General features: G+C 54.7%; 1 long non-coding RNA gene across 1 annotated transcript; it reads left to right on the top strand.

The window, feature by feature from the left end:
* The first annotated feature begins 12806 nt into the window (after window positions 1–12806).
* Window positions 12807–16811, top strand: LOC113184339 (uncharacterized). The gene is made up of 4 exons (XR_003300978.2): window positions 12807–12896; window positions 13827–13972; window positions 14268–14569; window positions 16418–16811. It is a non-coding gene; the product is annotated as an uncharacterized LOC113184339 (long non-coding RNA).
* Window positions 16812–17213: the final 402 nt, after the last annotated feature.

The raw sequence follows: 17213 nt of genomic DNA on the forward strand, positions 1-17213 counted from the left end.
GCTGCCCGGCACGTGGTCAGTGCTAATCTCCGGCTGCTGTTCAGGCCCTTTTGAACTTTGCTCCAACCAACAGCGCAGAAGTGGCAGCTGGGGGGGGGGGCTGCTTCCGACGCCTCTGGATCCTGCACCTCTCTCGACCCAGCCCACCCTCGGCAGCGCGGCCGCCCTGGTCTGTTGCCTGATTAATGCAGCAGCCTCCGGAAGAGGCTCCCGGTTTCTGCCCTGGATCCCTTCCAAGCTCTTCTCAACACAGTGGCCAGAGGGGTCCCTTCAAACTGTCACTCTGATCATGTCACTTCACCACCAAAACCTTCCCGAGACTTCCCATCACGTGCTGAATGAGATCCAAAGTCCTTGGCGCACTGCGCAAGGTGACACACCCACTGGCGGGGTGGCCTCTCCACCTCACCTCCCTGATCTCACCCAGAGGCTCTGCTTGGCCATCGCCCCCTCCTCAAACAGCCCAGCCTGGACCCACCAATGACGCGGCCCCCCCCTCCTGCCTGACGAATGCTCCTCCCCCGCAGGGCCCTCCCTGTCCATTTCCCACTGCGAGGCAGGGCGCTCACTGCGCCCCAGGGCCTTTCCCTGCCTGTTCCTTCTGCTTGGCCTGGAAATGCTTCCCAGGCCACCCACATAACACACAGCCGCACCGACCTCAGGGGCCCCTGATCACAGCCTTTCACCTGGCAGTCCTACTTATTGCAGCAACCACACGCTCACACACATACTCCGCTCCTGTCTTTGCTTTTTCTTTCTCCATGGCACTTATCACCTCCTGACACACTGTATTTTAATGATTTTGTTTATTATTTATCTCCCTCCAATGAGATGAAAATTCCGCAAGATCAAGGATTTTATTGGCTCTGTTCACTGCTGTCTTTCTGGTTGCTGGAAAGACGCCAGCATAGAGTAGATGCTCAATAAATAATTGGTGGGTCTAAAACAAATGCCTGCCTAATAAAGTTATTTCATACTGTGTGTGTATTTCTTTTAAGAAAGATCCTTGGAAGTCAAATTGTTGGGTAAAGGGTTTATATGCCATCTGCAGTCTTGAGAGCTGTGGTACCAGGGCCACCGGCTGTAGAGGCAGCACTGTGTATACCCCCAGCAGCTTGACGATGAGGCCTGTGGGCCAAGCTCATGGCTTCTCTGAAACCCTCCTCACCTTGTGCTTCCTGTCTCTCATTCCTGCGTGGACTGGAGAGGTCTTCACCAGGGGCCAACAGCGTGCCTTCCGATAGGTTTCAGAGCCTCCGACCACAGGCCGGGTGCCCACAGCCACCTCCCACACACAGGCGGGTGCTCTTGGATGAGCACACTCGGGTCCAGACCCCTACCACTGGCCACAGGCTCCCCTGAGGTTGGCAGCTGAAGAGGAGCCAGGGCCACGTCCTGGGCCCCTCACCAAGCACCAGCTCCACCAGGGAGCGGGAGGCTCTCCCAGGATGCCCAGGCCTGCCCAGGAGGGCGCAGAAGAATCTCGTGGTCCCCAGCAACACCCCCCCTAGGCCTTAGCACAGCCTGTACCTTCCTCCGTCACAGAGCTCAGGGGCGTGATTCTGAGATGGCCAAGACACCTTCCCTCCCTGCCTCCTTCCTTTTCCTCCCCTTCTTCACCCCTCCCTGCCCCCCACCCCGTCCCCAGACATTTACTGGGCACCTACTATGTAAAAGGCCCTTTGCTGGGTGCAGGGAGAGCGAGCTGAAATGGAAAAGCCCCTGCCCAGTTATCAGGTGATAATTAAGAAGGAGGTCGCACTCATTGGCTCCAGGTCCAGGCCAGGGGCTTCAGAGAACCCCTGACACACGCACAATCAGGGGCACCTGGGCACCCAGGATCTCCTGTGCCTGGGTGTCGCCAAGCCCCTCCTGCGTCCCTTCCTCCAGGCCTCACAAAACCTCCAGGAGGACATGAGGACCACACCAGTGTGACACTCATGAGGCCGAGGGTGGCCGTTCAAGGCACCAGGTCAGCCACTACCCTCCTGAAGCCACAGTCCTGACTCCCCCGGGTCTCTGCCTCTGAGCCTCAGTGACCCGTCTGCAGAATGGGGCAGGGGACTCTGGTCAGCTATGGGAGGGCCAGGAAGAGGGCGAGGAGCCCGTCAGGCGGGTGCCCAAGTCCAGGGCCGGCTCCTGGCTTTGTTTGGAAATGTGTTCATTGTGAATTGCTGGCGTTAGTTTTCGTTTTTAACTATTGCAGTCAGATCCTCTTCACTGTGAGGACTGAGGTTTGGCCCCCTGGATCCTGCTTATTTCGATATCTGGGGGATGAGCACGGAGCAGAGCCAGGCCCCTCTTCCTCGAGAGGCCCACCTCCTCTCGGGGGACACGGCCAACCAACAGCCCCAAAGACGGGAGAGTTCTGAGCAGAAAAACAAAATCAGTAAAGAGACCAAGAGAGACATGGGCTAAAAATAGGGCCAACTCACAAGAGCTGCTGCAAAGATCTAAAGAGACACTGTGTGCCCAGGGTCCAGTGGGCGCTGGCACAGTAAGGGCTGCAGAAACACTGGACGTGGCCGTGACTCCCGAGCCAGGCCGAAAGCTCCAGAGCTGTCTCCTTGAAGCTTTCAGCTTGGGGCCTAGTTTCCAAAATTGCGTGGGGCTCATGGGGACAGAGGCGCTCCTTTTTTTTTTTTTGTACGAGGGATTAAACCCAGGGGTGCTCGACCACTGAGTCACATCCCCAGTTTGTCTCATTTTTTATTTTGAGACAGGGTCCCACTAGGTTGATGAGGCTGGGGTCTCCAATTTGTGATCCTCTTCCTCAGCCTCCCAAGCCACTGGGATTACAGCCACGTGCCACCACACCCGGCTGGGACAGGGGTTCTTAAACTTTGTGTGCCGTGGACCCTTGGAGGTCTGGTGAGACATACACACAACCCCAGACCTTTTCTCAAGATAATATTTTTAGGTGCATAAAATACATAGGTTTACAGAGGAAACCTATTCTCTTGAAAGGCTGTTATTAGAGTATTTGTAAACGTGTAAATGAGTAATAATACACGTACCTCTTCATTAATAAACTCAGTAGTAAGACCTAGCAGGAGGTCTAGGGACTACCTCAATTGGGAGGCGTCAGGGAGTGTCAGTGCTGTGCGCAGCTGCCCGCAGGACCACAGGGAAATGCAGACCAGCTGGGTGTCTTTGTGCTGATGTTACTGCGACTGCTCTTGCCACTATGATTCACTCATAGCACTCATACCTGAAGGAAGTCCTGCATTTCAGCAAGAGGTTGGTGAGAGTGAAGATCAGAGTTTTGTCCTATCCAAGTTCATAGAACCAGATTATGAACTTGTGCATTAGAGGGCTTTGAAATCAAATTCATGGGTTGCAACTTGCACTTTTTAAATGACTGAATGAAAAAAATAGAGTGGAATGGAAGAGAAGAAAACCAGCATGCATTGCTCAATTAAAAAAAAAAAGGTCAGCACAGATTCTTGATACTTTCATTACAATCGTGTGTGCGCAGGCGCGCAAGCTGGTGTTACACATCGTCGCCATGCAAAGTACTTCTTCCTGCCACTCATGGTCAAAACTACTGGAGAAACGACAGCCCCACTCCCAGCTCCTGCCAGCCTTGGCCCCCGTCTGCCCTCCTGTGCATGCAGGCACACGAGACCCAAGTTCAAAAAAGGCCATGTCGTCAGCGGCTGCACAGCCGCCCTCCTCGTCAGGGAGAGGAGCAGGTGTGGCAATGCCCGGGGCCTGAGCTCATGGTCTGTTTGGGGACCAGCTCCTCTTGTCAGCCACATGGCCCCACAGCAAATATTGGGAGAGCTGTTTGTGCAGAGCCAGCTGGCGGTGCGTCTGGAGGGCCAGCCTGCAATGGTGGGGGCTGGTGACCGCCCCGCCCCTCAGAGGGCATTGCAGGAACGGGCCGGCACACCATCTGGGCTTTTTCTTTTTTTTTTTTTTACCATGCAAGTTCTTTTTTTTTTTTTTTTTTTTTTATTGGTCGTTCATAACATTACATAGTTCTTAATACATCATATTACACGGTTTGATTCAAGTGGATTATGAACTCCCGCTTTTACCCCGTATACAAATTGCTGTATCACATCAGTTACCCTTCCATTGATTGACATATTGCCTTTCTAGTGTCTGATGTATTCTGCTGTCTGTCCTATTGCTGGGCTTTTTCTTTTCTTTCTTTCTTTTTTTATTTTCTTGTGTTTCTTTTTTTGTTTGTTTGTTTGTTTTTTGTTGTTGTTGTTTTGTTTTGTTTTGGTCCTGGGGATTGAACTCAGGGGCACTCAGCCGCTGAGCCACACCCCAGCCCTATTTTGTATTTTATTTAGAGACAGGGTCTCACTGAGTTGCTTAGGGCCTCACTGTTGCTGAGGCTGTCTTTGAACTCCCGATCCTCCTGCCTCAGCCTCCTGAGCCACTGGGATCACAGGCGTGCGCCACTGCGCCCAGCTGGGCTTTTTCTATAAACACAAGCAACCGGCTTATTCCCATCCCTGGCCTTTGCAGCAGGGACCCAGGGGGAGGAGTCTGCAATGGCAAAAACAAAACTCCTGACAACTGTGCTCCCCAGTCTCCAAGTGGAAAAGGGCACCCACTGCAGACAGGAGGAGAAGGCTCCAATGATACCGAAGTCAGATGCGGAGGCTATGAGCCCCGAGCTGATCAGCAGGATGTTGCTAAAGAGGAAAGAGTCCTAAGGAAGGGTTTCAAGTTGCTCTCAGCCCAGGGGTTCAGACTGAATCTTTGGGATCCGAAGCACCTGAGTTCAGATTCTGTCCACACTGTTTCCTTGCTGTGTGGCCTGGGGCAGTCATTTCCCTTGTTTGTTTCCACGGCAGATCAGGGTGTCGTGGGTTCCTTCAGGAGGAACTGCCCCCAGGCTGAGTGCCTTGCAGGCCAGTGGTCACAGAGAACACAAAGCCATGCTGGTGGACACTCATTGAGCACTCGCTGTGCGCCGGGCGCTGCTCCCAGCCCTTCACCTCATGGGCTAACTCTGTGGACACAACCTAGGCAAGCACCATCAGAAGTGTCACAATAAAACGGCCATCCTCAGCCCCGGGAACTCACCATCACCCTTAGCTCACTGACAAGAACCTGTAGAGTTACCTACCGCTGTGCATCACATTACACTGACACTAAGCAGCTTGAAACAATCAACATTTATCATCTCACACAGTTTCTGTGACTCAGGAATTTGGGAGTGTCTTAGCTGGACGGTTCTGGGACAGACTTCCATGAAGCTGCAGTCAAGGTGTGGGCCGGGGCTGAGGTCCCCTGAGGCTGACTGGGGAACTCAAGGTGGCCCCCGGGTATGGCTGGACGGTTGGTGTGGAGGGCGGGCTGGAGGCCTCCATTCACCACCTGACTCTCCACAGAGCTTCTTTTTATTTATTTATTAGTTGTAATTGGACATAATGCCTTTATTTATTTATTTTTGTGGTGCTGAGGCTCGAACCCAGGGCCTCTCACTCACCAGGTGAGCACTGAGGCACAACCCCAGCCTTCCACAGAGCTTCTTGAGTGTCCTTACAATATGGCTGCCGGCTTCCCCCAGAGTGAGTGATCCCAGAGGCTAACAGAAGCCACAATATCTTCCCCCTCCCAGTATTTTTTTGGGGGGAGAGGGGGTAACCAAGAATTGAACTCAGGGACACTCAACCACTAAGCCACATCCCCAGCCCTATTTTGTATTTTATTTAGAGACAGGGTCTCACTGAGTTGTTTAGCACCTCACTGTTTCTGAGTCTGGCTCTGAACCCATGATCCTCCTGCTTCAGCCTCCCAAGCTGCTGGGATTACAGGCGTGTGCCATGACGCCCAGCCCAATATTTTTGTTATGGTCAAATACATATAAAATTTTCCATCAGAAACATTTTTGTTTGTTTTTTGTTTTGTTTTCGTTTGTGGGTTTTTTTTTTCTTTTAATTTGTTCTAATTAGTTATACGTGACAGTAAAAAGCATTTGGACACATTGTTCAGAACATTTTTATCAGCCTCAACATAAACTCCGCACCATTAAACAGCAGCTCTCGGCTCCCTCTCCCCCTCCCCATCCTCACTCCTCCCCCTCCCCCTTCCCCTTTTCCTCCTCCCTCCCCCACCCCCCAACCCTGGCAACCACCACTTGCTTTCTGTCCCCACCAGCTGGACTGCTCCAGGCGCCCTCCTGAGTGGGGCCGTGGGCCTCTGTCCCTGGGTGACTGACCCGCCTCACCAACAGCAGGTCCTCTGGAGTCCTCCCGGCTGTGCCATGTGTCCCAACTGTCTTCCTTCTAAAGGCTGAATAACAATCCATTGTCGCAATGCCTTTTTTATTAGTCAGCCTTGGGAGTCACACCAACTGTCCCTTCTAAAATAGCCCATGGGTCACACAGGTCGGGGATCACATAGAGGGGTGAGGACTGGGGGACGAGCCTCACCGGGCTGTCTTTGGAGCCAGTAACCACAGGACTGAGCCCGAGAGGTTGAGTAACTCACCCAAGGTCCCACAGCAGGCAAAGGACACACCAGAACTTGAGCTCGGTCCACATGGCACGGGAGCTATGCGCCATTCCTGGGCATAGCTTCCACAGTGAAGGGAGAAGCCCCTGGTCGGGGGACCCTGTCCGCCTGGAGCCTGGGGTCTGACACTAAAGCACCACGTGACCTCGAGCAGGCACACCCCCTCCAGCCTCAGCCCCCGTGGTCAGACAAGGAGAGATAACTACCTACCTGAATAAAGGCAAAAGAACATTACAGAAAGTTCAGTCCACAAACACAAAGCATTTGCCTTCTTCTAAGTGCTGGAAATGTTTATTTACGAGATGATGATTTCACAAGGTGCCCAACTGAAGAGGACCTGCGAGGAGCGACCCCTCTCCACTGCCCTTGGCCACCAGTTCTCTCCGAGGCAGCCACTGTTTCTGGGGTCTGGTTGAGATGTCTTCTTCCTTTATTCCCTTAAGACAACCTAACTCCCCAGAACCTGCTGTCACCGTGTCTGTTGGGTTAAACGGCTCACAGAGAGCCCCTGTCCCGGCTGCCCGGCCTGCGCATCCCCTGGCAGCCCGGCACGGGTGGTGTTGGGAGGCAAGGTCCCAGCTGTCTGGTTGTCCACCATCCAGCCACATTGGTGACTTGGGGAAAGGTCTTTGTCCTAGGCATGGAGAAGGCTTGGAGCCGAGTCAGGGAAAGTGCTAGAACTTGAACCCAGGCCCAGAGCCTGAGCACTGCATTACTCCAGCCAGCTTAGGGAATGGGCTCTTGCAACACCAAGAGAGCCTCAAATGACAGTGACGCAACAGCCCAGCCATGAGGATAGCACTGCCTCTCGCGGGAATAATGTGTATTACTGAAAACTTTAACTCTGGGCGGGTGGAGATATTAAAAATTATTAAGCAATACGTAAAGTTAAAAATAAATGACTTCTAAGCACATCCAAGGCACCATGTCCTCCAGGGGGCCTCTCGCATCCCTTCCCCCATAAAATGCTGAATCCATGCTTCCTGCGGCTCCTAAGCCTTCAGAGTCCAGCCTCCACCACATCACAGCCCTCCTGGGACCAGGCTCCAACTTCCTGTGGCTTCTGTGAGCCTTTTAACCCAACAGACACGGGTGACAGATGGCCCAAGCTCAAATCCTGGCCCTTCTATTCTCTAGCTTTGGGACCTCAGGCAAGTTACTTCACCTCTCTGTGCTTCATGAACTGATACAAGTAACAGTTGCAAGGTTTGCATTTAGGATTAAATGGGCTGTCTTTTATAAAACCCTTGTCACATTTGGTAAGTGTTAGTAACTGTAGCTTGTCCCTCTGCACCAGTGTGAGCTCCAGACAGGCAACAATCTCGCTTGTCCTGACCTGTGCTCCAGGCGCCCAGCTCCAGCCTCAGGAGCCTCCCAGGGGCCCCACTCGGGAAGGCTTTGCCGAGCGGACCCAGGCGCTCACTCCATGAACACTTGTCGAGCACATTCTCTGGGCCAGATCCTGGGTTTTATATTCTCAACAGGAAGTTGGCCAACAGATAAACGGGCAAATAACTAAACAGGAGAACAGGCTACCTCTCAGCACCAAGAAGAACATGAAACCAGTGGTGTGGCAGAGAGTAACTGGGGAGTGTCACTCCCGAGGGACAATCAGGGAAGGCCTCCCTGAGGAGGCAACTGTGAAACAAGACCTGATTGACACGAAGGAGCCTGCCATAGGAAAGTATGAAGAACAGCCTTTCAGACAGTGGGCATAGCAAGTGCAAAGGTCCGGTGGCAGGAGGCTCAAGGGATGCTGGACTGGCTGAGGAGCGAGAAGAGAGGGGGCAGGAGGTGGGCAAAGCCAGCAGGGGCCCTTACATAGCACCTCCTCAGGCAGGGTGAACACCCAGGGCAGCAGGCAGCCAGCAGAGGATTTGAGCCAGGGAGCCACACTGTCCTCACATCCGGAGTCCCAGCCTGGAGAGAGGATCTGCTCCTCCTGCAGCTCAGCCTGGGCAGCTCAGCCCGGGAGCCATCCATCCCTGTCTCAGCCTCCTCTGCAGTCAGACTCCAGACCCCATTAATATAAATGAGGCTCTTCGATGACTCGATTTCCAAATGAGCCCAGACGTTCAAGATCTCGATTCCAGGAAATGTGAAATTTATGTAACAAACGTTAAAAGAGAAACTGGGCAGGCAGCTCCTTAAGTGCCAGCTTCCTGGGTGAGTGAGTCAGGCCCTGCTTGAGTCTGGCAGAAGACAGATGAAGTGCCACCAAGGTCCATGGGGGCCTGGTGGCAGGAGAGACCCAGGCCACCGTCCTTCTCCAAAGGAAGCGCAATGGTGGCAAAAGTGGGAAGAGCTGCTGGCCTGGCCCCTCCGAGCGCCCCACCTGCACACGCCGCCACGTGACCCTTGCGGGGGCAGACACTGCCGTGTTCCTCGGGTTACAGGAGAGGACACTGACCAAGACACACAGCAGAACAGGGGCCACGATGGGCTCAGGAGGACTCTGCAGGAAGTCCTCGCAGTCAGAGGGACCTGGTTTCACGTTCAAGCTCCAAGGACATCTAGGAAACTTCTGCGTGATCTTGGACAAATCCACAGCCCCCTCCTCACAGGATTCATCCCTGAAGGAAAGGAGGTGACGTGTGAGGAGGCCGAACACGGCGTCCCTGCCCGCTCGAGCTGGTTAAAACATAATGATCATAAATATCATAGAACTGGAAAGTCTTAAAGATTTCAGGTACAGCTGGATCCAGGGGACACTAAAGATGGCATAAGGGCTCAGTTTCCTCTTTCCCTGGAGCAATGGACCCTAACCAGGGCAACGCCATTCCTACAGCGAGAAATATTAGGTAAAAGTTGAGAGGGAAGCTTCCAACACGGAAGCCAGGTCCCAGGGTTCACTCTGATTGGACCAATGTGGGTCACGTGGTGCATCCCTTGCCTCTGCTGATTGGGCTAGCTGGGCCACGCCCCCGGGGGGCCTGGAGACCGCTGGGAAGGCCCAGGCTGAGCCCTCGGAGTGCGGCGTGCCGCGAGGGAGGCTCCCCGCAGGGGAGTCAGTGCTGCCACCGGAACAGCAGGCCTGTGCCTGGCCGGCGTGAGCGCCAGACGGTGCTGCTGGCACACAGTAGGCCCTCCTCAGACATACGCGCATTTGAAGGAGCCAACGTCTACGCAGAGAAGGTTGTTAGGAGGGAACAGAGTAATGTATGCCGAGTCCCTGGCACATAGTCAGCGCGGAATGAATCTGGTCTGAAAGGAACGAAGTGTCCCCCGCCCGGGTTCGCCCCGTGGTCAGGGAAGGCCCCGGCTCAGCCAGGCCCCCACCTGCGCTCATCCCCTCCCGGGCAGGGCCAGGGCAAAGGGAGCCGGACACCCGCCTCGGACGCACGATCACTAAGGGCACCAAAAAGCTGAGAAATCGAGGTCGATCACATTTTAATGCAATATTTTGGGAAATCGATATTAATGCAAAATCCAAGGTGAACAACACATCTCCATTTTAAATAAAGACGTGCGCACGCCCCCATCTGCAGACCGCTGACGTGCTCACGCCCAGGAGCGCGGTTCACAGACACGCTGATGTGGGTGGACTTACATGCAGGTCGCACAGCTCCACAGGGTCCCCTGCACCACAAGCTCCTGAATGGCTCCCTCCAACTGGCACAGGTCCACAGGTTCTGTGGTTGAAGGGAGCAGCCACGTGCGTGCACAAACACACGCATCACCACCCACGCGCCACGGAACAGTGCACACGCAGACACACCCAGAGATCGAGTCACATACTTGCTCATGTTCCTACCTCAGGGCCTTGGCACTTGCTGTTCCCTCTGCCTGGAGAGACCTTTCACCTCAGCCATGTAGCTCAGAGGTCACTTTTTCAGTATGTCTTCCCCTGCACACTCGCATCCCCCATCGCCTTCTAAATCCGCAAGACACTCCCCCCACACAGCCGTTACCCTGCCCTGCCCTGTGTTTCTCCACATCTGACGTCATGTGGTCCTTTTTATAGTATTCAATGTGTGCTTACCCCACTACAAAATCAGCTCCACAGGGCAGGGAGGTCTGTCCACTTCATTTACTGCTGTATCCCCAGCCTCTAGAACAGTGCCCAGCACATACTGGGCGCTCAATAAGTATTCGTTGCATGGATGAAAGAAGCCAGGTGAGTAGAGATCCCTGAGAATGCGATTCCCCAGACCCCCCAGGAAGGCACCTGGAGTCCAGTGTAAGTCGATGTCAAGACCCAAGGAACAATACAAGGGGCGTCCTCAGTGCTGCTATCACTGCTCCGCATCTGACATAGGAGGAAACTAAGGCACTGAGAGGTTAATTCACTTGCTTAAGATGTCACAGCACAGAAGTGGCAAAGCGGAGATTCAAACCCAGCCCTACCCACCCCCCCACCCCCCCCACCCCCTCCACCCCCTCCACCCCCCACCCCCCCACACACAGCCTGGACCCCCCACTGGCCCTCCCAGTCCTGAGCAACCCTAATAAATAACTCCCTTCCCCCAGTTGAGTGTTCAGGGTCCCCTCCCTTCTGCTACTGCCCCCCACTGTGTCCTTGCTGCATCCCAGCCAAAGTGCAACCTGCTTCCCCCTTGACGCAGGAATCTGTGGGCTGTCCAGTTGTCATGGTGACGGCCACCAGCCCCAGCAAACAGTCTCACCTCCCGGCTGCCAGGCTGCCTGGCTCTCCACCCTCAGAAGCTGTTCCGGGCCTCACAGCACAACGGACCCCTCTGGGTGGCCGATGAGCTAATGTCCTCATGTCCACCCTGCTCCCTCCTGCAGGGGTGGGGCGAGGACAGCATGCCAGGAAGCAGAGAACCAGAGTCCCTGCATCCCCCCTGTCCCTCCCGCCATGTGCCCTTCCTTCTCCATGTCTCAGGTCTCTGGTCCCTCTCTGCAGGGTGGAGCTGAGCAGGTAGTGAGTTCAAGTTCCTCCTTCCTTTCTTCCGTCATTCAACAAATAATTCTGGAGCAGCTACCATGAGCCAGGCAACGGTGCAGGTGCTGGACATAGAGCAGTGACCAAGAGAGACCAGGCTCCTGGCAGACAGACAAGCTCTGGGAAGAAAATAATGTAGGTGAATGCCCACTGACAGGTGACAGGCTACTCTTCTTAGGGTGGCAGGGCAGGCTTCTCAGAGGAAGGAACATTTGAGCTGGACAGCTAAGCAAAGAGGAAGGAAAGAGGAGTTCTGAGAAGCAAGGGTGAACCAGCCCACACCTGTCATCCCAGCCACTTGGGAGGCTGAGGCAGGAGGATCGCAAGCTTAAGAACAACCTGGGAAACTTGGCAAGACCCTATCCCAAAAGAAAACTAAAGCGGGACACTGTTGTAGCTCAGTGGTAGAGCATTTGCCTAGCATGTGTGAGGACCTGGGTTCCAAGCTCAGCACAGAAAGAAGGAGACAGAGGAGGAAGTAAAGAAGAAGTGTAGCCTTTGCAAAGGCCCTGAGGTGGGTTGACTTGGCCTATTTAAGGGGCAGAAGACCTCTCCCTAAAAATGATGCTTTGCACTCTGTGCTGCAGGGGTAGGAAGAGAAAGTGACATTGCCAAGGGATGTCACACAAGATGGCAGGAGGAGGAGGCTACAGTCAGCTACTACAGGTCCAGCCTCCAGCTCCTGGAGGGGCCAGCCTTGGACTTCACCCTCACCAGGAGACAGTGAAAGAATAGCAAAGACAACACAGTGTGTTCTAGATACCTGACGTGTATTCCTAGTTTAAGCCTCAAAGCCCTTCAGCTGGTATCATCGCCGCATTTGACAGGTAGAAAACCAGGGAGCCGCTGTCCACGTCTAGTGCCTGCTGACTGACAGAGCCCAACAGCTCACTGGCTGCAGAGCCCACGGCCCAGGCACCGTGCTCTGTAGATGAGCAGAGGGACTTGGTCCAGGTCTCTAGGGATGGTGGGGACAGCGGAAGATTCCCTGTGAAGGGCACCAGCCCTGACCCATTGCGGCAGCATTGGAGGACGCAGACTCTCGATGGCAAAATGAGCTCATTGTCTCTCTCTCTCTCTCTCTCTCACACACACACACACACACACAGCTAGATGTTACATGCACTCTCCTGATTTGAAATATTGGCTTGATGGTTATTTTCAATATCTGACAATCAAATAAGACAGGCTCTGAGCAGATGAAAATGTGGGGTCTCTTGTTCAGAAACCAAGAGTTTCAGGCCGTGGCAGCTGAACACGTCCAACGCAGGGCCCTTCTGGGCATGGGCCCTGCATAAGTGCTCAGGTTGCGTGTGCACGAAGCCAGCTCTGCCTCCAACGCGGGCACGTCCTAAATGCTCGCTGAATCACGTGGACGGGAGGGGAGAAGGGTGGAAAGTGACGGTGGGCCTGGCTGGGTATCGGCAGAGCTTTGTGAACTAGCTGACACTGGTAAAGCACATTGCCCCGGGGATGGCCCGACGCACTTGAACTTCGTGCCAGCACCGTAAGACATTGCCGTTAGGACGGTCGCTTCTCAGAAGCTGGATGAGCCCTCAGAGATCATCACTGTCAGATGGGGAGACTGGGGCTCCATCTCCCTCGCTCATCCATGGAGCATGGGGCATGGTGGGTGGGGCCGTGGGCTTTGCAGCCAGAAAATTGGAGCTGGGGGAGGTGAGGTCATCAGGTCATGGCTGAGAGAAGTGGCCTGGGGTGGCAGGGGTGAGGCAGGGAGGGAGCGGGAGAGCCAGGCAAACGGAGGAGAAGCTCTCGGGCCTGTTTCCCATGCGGGGCTGTGCTCAGGTGTCTGCCAAGACCATGTGGAATCTGGGGAGGCCCCCGCACCCCGGAGAGGGGCCTGTGGCATTTCTGAATCACAGTACCATCCGCCCCAGCTTGGCTGCTCTCCGGCGATCCAATTACTAAATGTAGCCGCATTCTTTAAAAATGTCTTTCCTCTTATGTAATGCAACAGTGACAAACGCCAAGCAGATGGTGCTTTGACAAGCTTGATACAAGTTGATTAGGAGCTCATCTTTCAAAATTAATGTATGGGCATTTAAACGCGCTCAGTCGGCCGCAGATTCCACCAAGAATCCAGATGGGACAAACCGCTCCAGGGACTGGCCGGGCTCCCCTCCTCCCCGGCCAGGCTTTGAAGTGAGCATTAGGGGACGTTGAGAGCGCAGGTCGGGGGACGCCTGAGCATGGTCCCCTGGCTTGGAGCAGGAGGAGAAGTACAGGCCTCCCCAAGGCTGGACGGAGCAGCCTCCTGTCCGTTTACCAGGACCTTTTCCTCCCCCTAACTTTTACCCTGTCTTTAAGAGAGCGCCGTCCCTCCCTGCCCTCGTCCCTCCCTGCCTTCCATAGGGAAGCAGGTTAGTCACCAACCGTGTCAGCTGCGCCAGAGAGCTGCTCTCCCCACCCTCCCCAGGCTCCGATGAGATCATTGCATTTGGAGCCAACTCCAGACGAGGATCGCGGATGGGAAGGAAACCTCCAGGCCCTTCCCTCCACCCCCACAGGCTGCACCTCGGGAAGGGCGGGAACAGGGGCCAGGCCGGGCCGGTCAGCTCCCAGGTATGTGAAGACCACATGTGCCCAAGCCCTAGCTGGGAGCTGTCATGCTACAGGCTGGAGGAAGTGTGCTGGCCTCCAAGGGTCAGGACTGGAACAGCCCTCAGACATCGTCACTGCCCATGGGGGAAAGGGCTCAGAGCGGGAAGGTGGCCCACTCACAATCACGCAGCAAGCTGGTGCAAAGCCGGGTGGGTGGACGGCAGCCCCTCCACCTGGCATGAGGAGGAAGCCCAGGGTCTGGAACTGCCCAGTCCCTGTCCTGCAGCTTCTGACGCCAGCCTCCACTTTTCCCCAGGGTGTCAGCCCTCCTCACTCTTGGCGCATGTGGTTCAAGGGGACCACCCTCCCCAACTTTCCCGAAAGCCCACCTGACCCCAGGGCCAGCCAATCAGAGCTCACTCACCCCACTCCTCACCCCACCACTGGTTCAGGAAGATGAACCAGGGATATGGGAAGACATAAGCCAGGTCCCTCAGCAGCAACCCCAGGACCTTAGCTAAGGCTGAGCCACTGGAAGATGCCTCCTTCCCCTGAGTGGAGACAGACTGGGAGGAAGATGGCCTGGAGATGCTGGCAGCCACTCGATGCCACCACAAGGTACCTACCCAGGAACAAAGCTGACACAGGAGAGCACGACCAAAAGAAATGACTCCCAGTTTCAACTTTTAAATCCCTGGATCCAGCTGTACCTGACTGCAGCCTTACCCTGAGTATTTCAATTGCATGAGTCCATTAATCTTGCCTCACACAGGGTTTTCTTGAGATGGGGTCTCGCTATCTTGCCCAGGCTGGGCTCCAACTCTTGATCTCCACCCTTCAGCCTCCAGAGAAACTGGGATTATAGACTCTTGCCACCACCCCCGGCTATAAATTCCCCCTTTTCCTAAAATAAATGAGTCCCATCACTCACCTCCCCCCAAAGAGCCCGACTAACGTAAAGACTTGAGATCCTTCGTGTGGGGCGAGCCTCCAAAACAGCCCCTCGAATGCTCCGCCTCAGCCCCAACCCTCCCATCTTTTTGTTTAAGCACCAGGTGGATGGAGACCCCGGCCTCTCCCGACAGATTCCCTGTGCGAGCGCCAGCCGCACATCCCAGAGCCCTGTGCCCGAGAGCTGGCCCCCAGTGGGCTGCTGCCCATCACAGCGTCCGCCTTCCCGTTGGCCCACAGCACGATTCAGACCCCAGCCCCCATGCTGCCAATCACGAGAGTCCACGTGTCTTCCTGGGGCCTCGGTCTCCTTATCTGTAAATGGGACAGATCACCTACTTCGCAGGGTCCGGTCCTTGAGGGCACTAAAACAGGGACCACGATTTAGGGACTGTAAAAGTGACAGCTGCCTGCACAGAGCCCGGCAGTCGCCCTTCAGCCTGCGAGGGACAAAGGCCCAGGCCAGGGAAAGGGCTTGGGGGCTGTCCTGGAGGCTGCTCCCACAGCCCCTTGCTGGCCCCCAGGTTGTCCGCTCCTCCATCCCCTCCATCGCCCCAGCTCCCCAACTCGGAACAGGACACACAGGTGCTGCCAAAATGCCACTCGGTGACTCACTCCACAGCCAGACAGTGGGAACAGTGTGGTTGTCAGGAGCCCTGGAGGCCTGATTTAGGAAGGAGGATCGAGTGGCAGCCTTTGGGCCAGTTTCTGCCCAGCCCCAAGGACAGCTGGTCATGCACCCCGCCCAGCCCCGGGCAGGGAAGTCTGGGTCAGTGTGCCCAGGGCCAAGGCGGGCACTGAACCTCTGCCCGGGGTGGCAGGGTGCTCGGGAAGCAGGAGTCCCCAGGGAGGCTGGTCTGGGAGGCCCAGGGCCCAGCACAGACCCGCTCTAGGGCGGAGGCACCCGAAAGCCTTCTCCACCTGAAAGACGCCCGTCCCGGAGAATCTCGAATCCTGTGGCCCCATTTATATAAAGTGCCCAGAAGCAGCAGATCCATAAAAACAGAAAAAAAATAGTCATCGTTTAGGGTTGGAGGGGTCAGAGGAATGAAGAGTAACAGCCAATGGGGACAGGGTTTCTTTGGGTCATTTTTTGGAGAGGGACTAAAGATGCTCTAAAATCAGACTCCGGTGATGGTTGTACAGGCCCTTGGATACCCTAAGATGACTGAGTGGTACACTTACAGTGGGTGAATGGTGTGGCAAGGGGATCCTATCTCAATAAAGCTGTCAAAAAATACAGCTGGCCGGGCGCAGTGGCACACACCTGTAATCCCATCAGCTCAGGAGGCTGAGGCAGGAGGATCACAAGTTCAAAGCCAGCCTCAACTACAGCGAGGCACTATCAGTGAGACCCTGTCCCTAAGTAAAATAAAAAAATATAGCTGGGGATGCGGCTCAGTGGCCAAGTGCCCCTGAGTTCAGTCCCTGGTACCAAAAAAAATAATGAAATAAAATACAATTGACACTCAAGGGGAGAAAATTAACCACCTCTGACTCTGGTAACTCTTCTAGGTTGTCCGTGAGCACCCCGTCCCTTGGCCCTCTCCAGCACTGGCGGTTTGCGTAAGTGAGAAGAGAACAGGCGTCAAGCTGGGCAACACCAACTAACCCGGGTCTGCTGGATGTCCCGTGTTTATCTTTCTGATTGTTCTCTTCTCATGGCGACCGATCGTTCACGTATGCATTTGACATCTTCCTTGAGCATGCTTGTGTGCCAGGCACCGTCTCAGGCCCAGGGACGCACAAGTCAACGAACACCTCTTGTCATGTTGGTGCGGGGAACCGAGCAGTTGGTGTAGCTCGTGGTTCAAATCCTGGCCCAGCCATTCGCCAGCTGTTAACCTCAGGCAAGTGGCTCAACCTCTCGGGCCTCAGCTTCCTAACCCATCAGGTGATACGTCAGGAGAAGTGCTCGCCCCACCGACAGGCTTAATAAATGTTGACCACTGTGGTTTATTGTCATTTATAATTGTCATCAAATATTTCCTTCTTAAACATGTGTATTCAAGTTTCCTTTTAAAATAGATTTATTGGGCTGGAGATGTGGCTCAAGTGGTAGCGCGCTCGCCTGGCATGCGTGTGGCCCGGGTTCGATTCCCAGCACCACATACCAACAAAGATGTTGTGTCCGCCGAGAACTAAAAAATAAATATTAAAAATTCTCTCTCTCTTGGGGCTGGGGATGTGGCTCAAGAGGTAGCACGCTCGCCTGGCATGCGAGCGGCCCGGGTTCGATCCTCAGCACCACATACCAACAAAGATGTTGTGTCCGCCAATAACTAATAAATAAATAAATATTTAAAAAAAA

The sequence above is a fragment of the Urocitellus parryii genome, chromosome 6 (genome assembly GCF_045843805.1).
Source record: "Urocitellus parryii isolate mUroPar1 chromosome 6, mUroPar1.hap1, whole genome shotgun sequence".
Taxonomy (NCBI): Eukaryota; Metazoa; Chordata; class Mammalia; order Rodentia; family Sciuridae; genus Urocitellus; species Urocitellus parryii.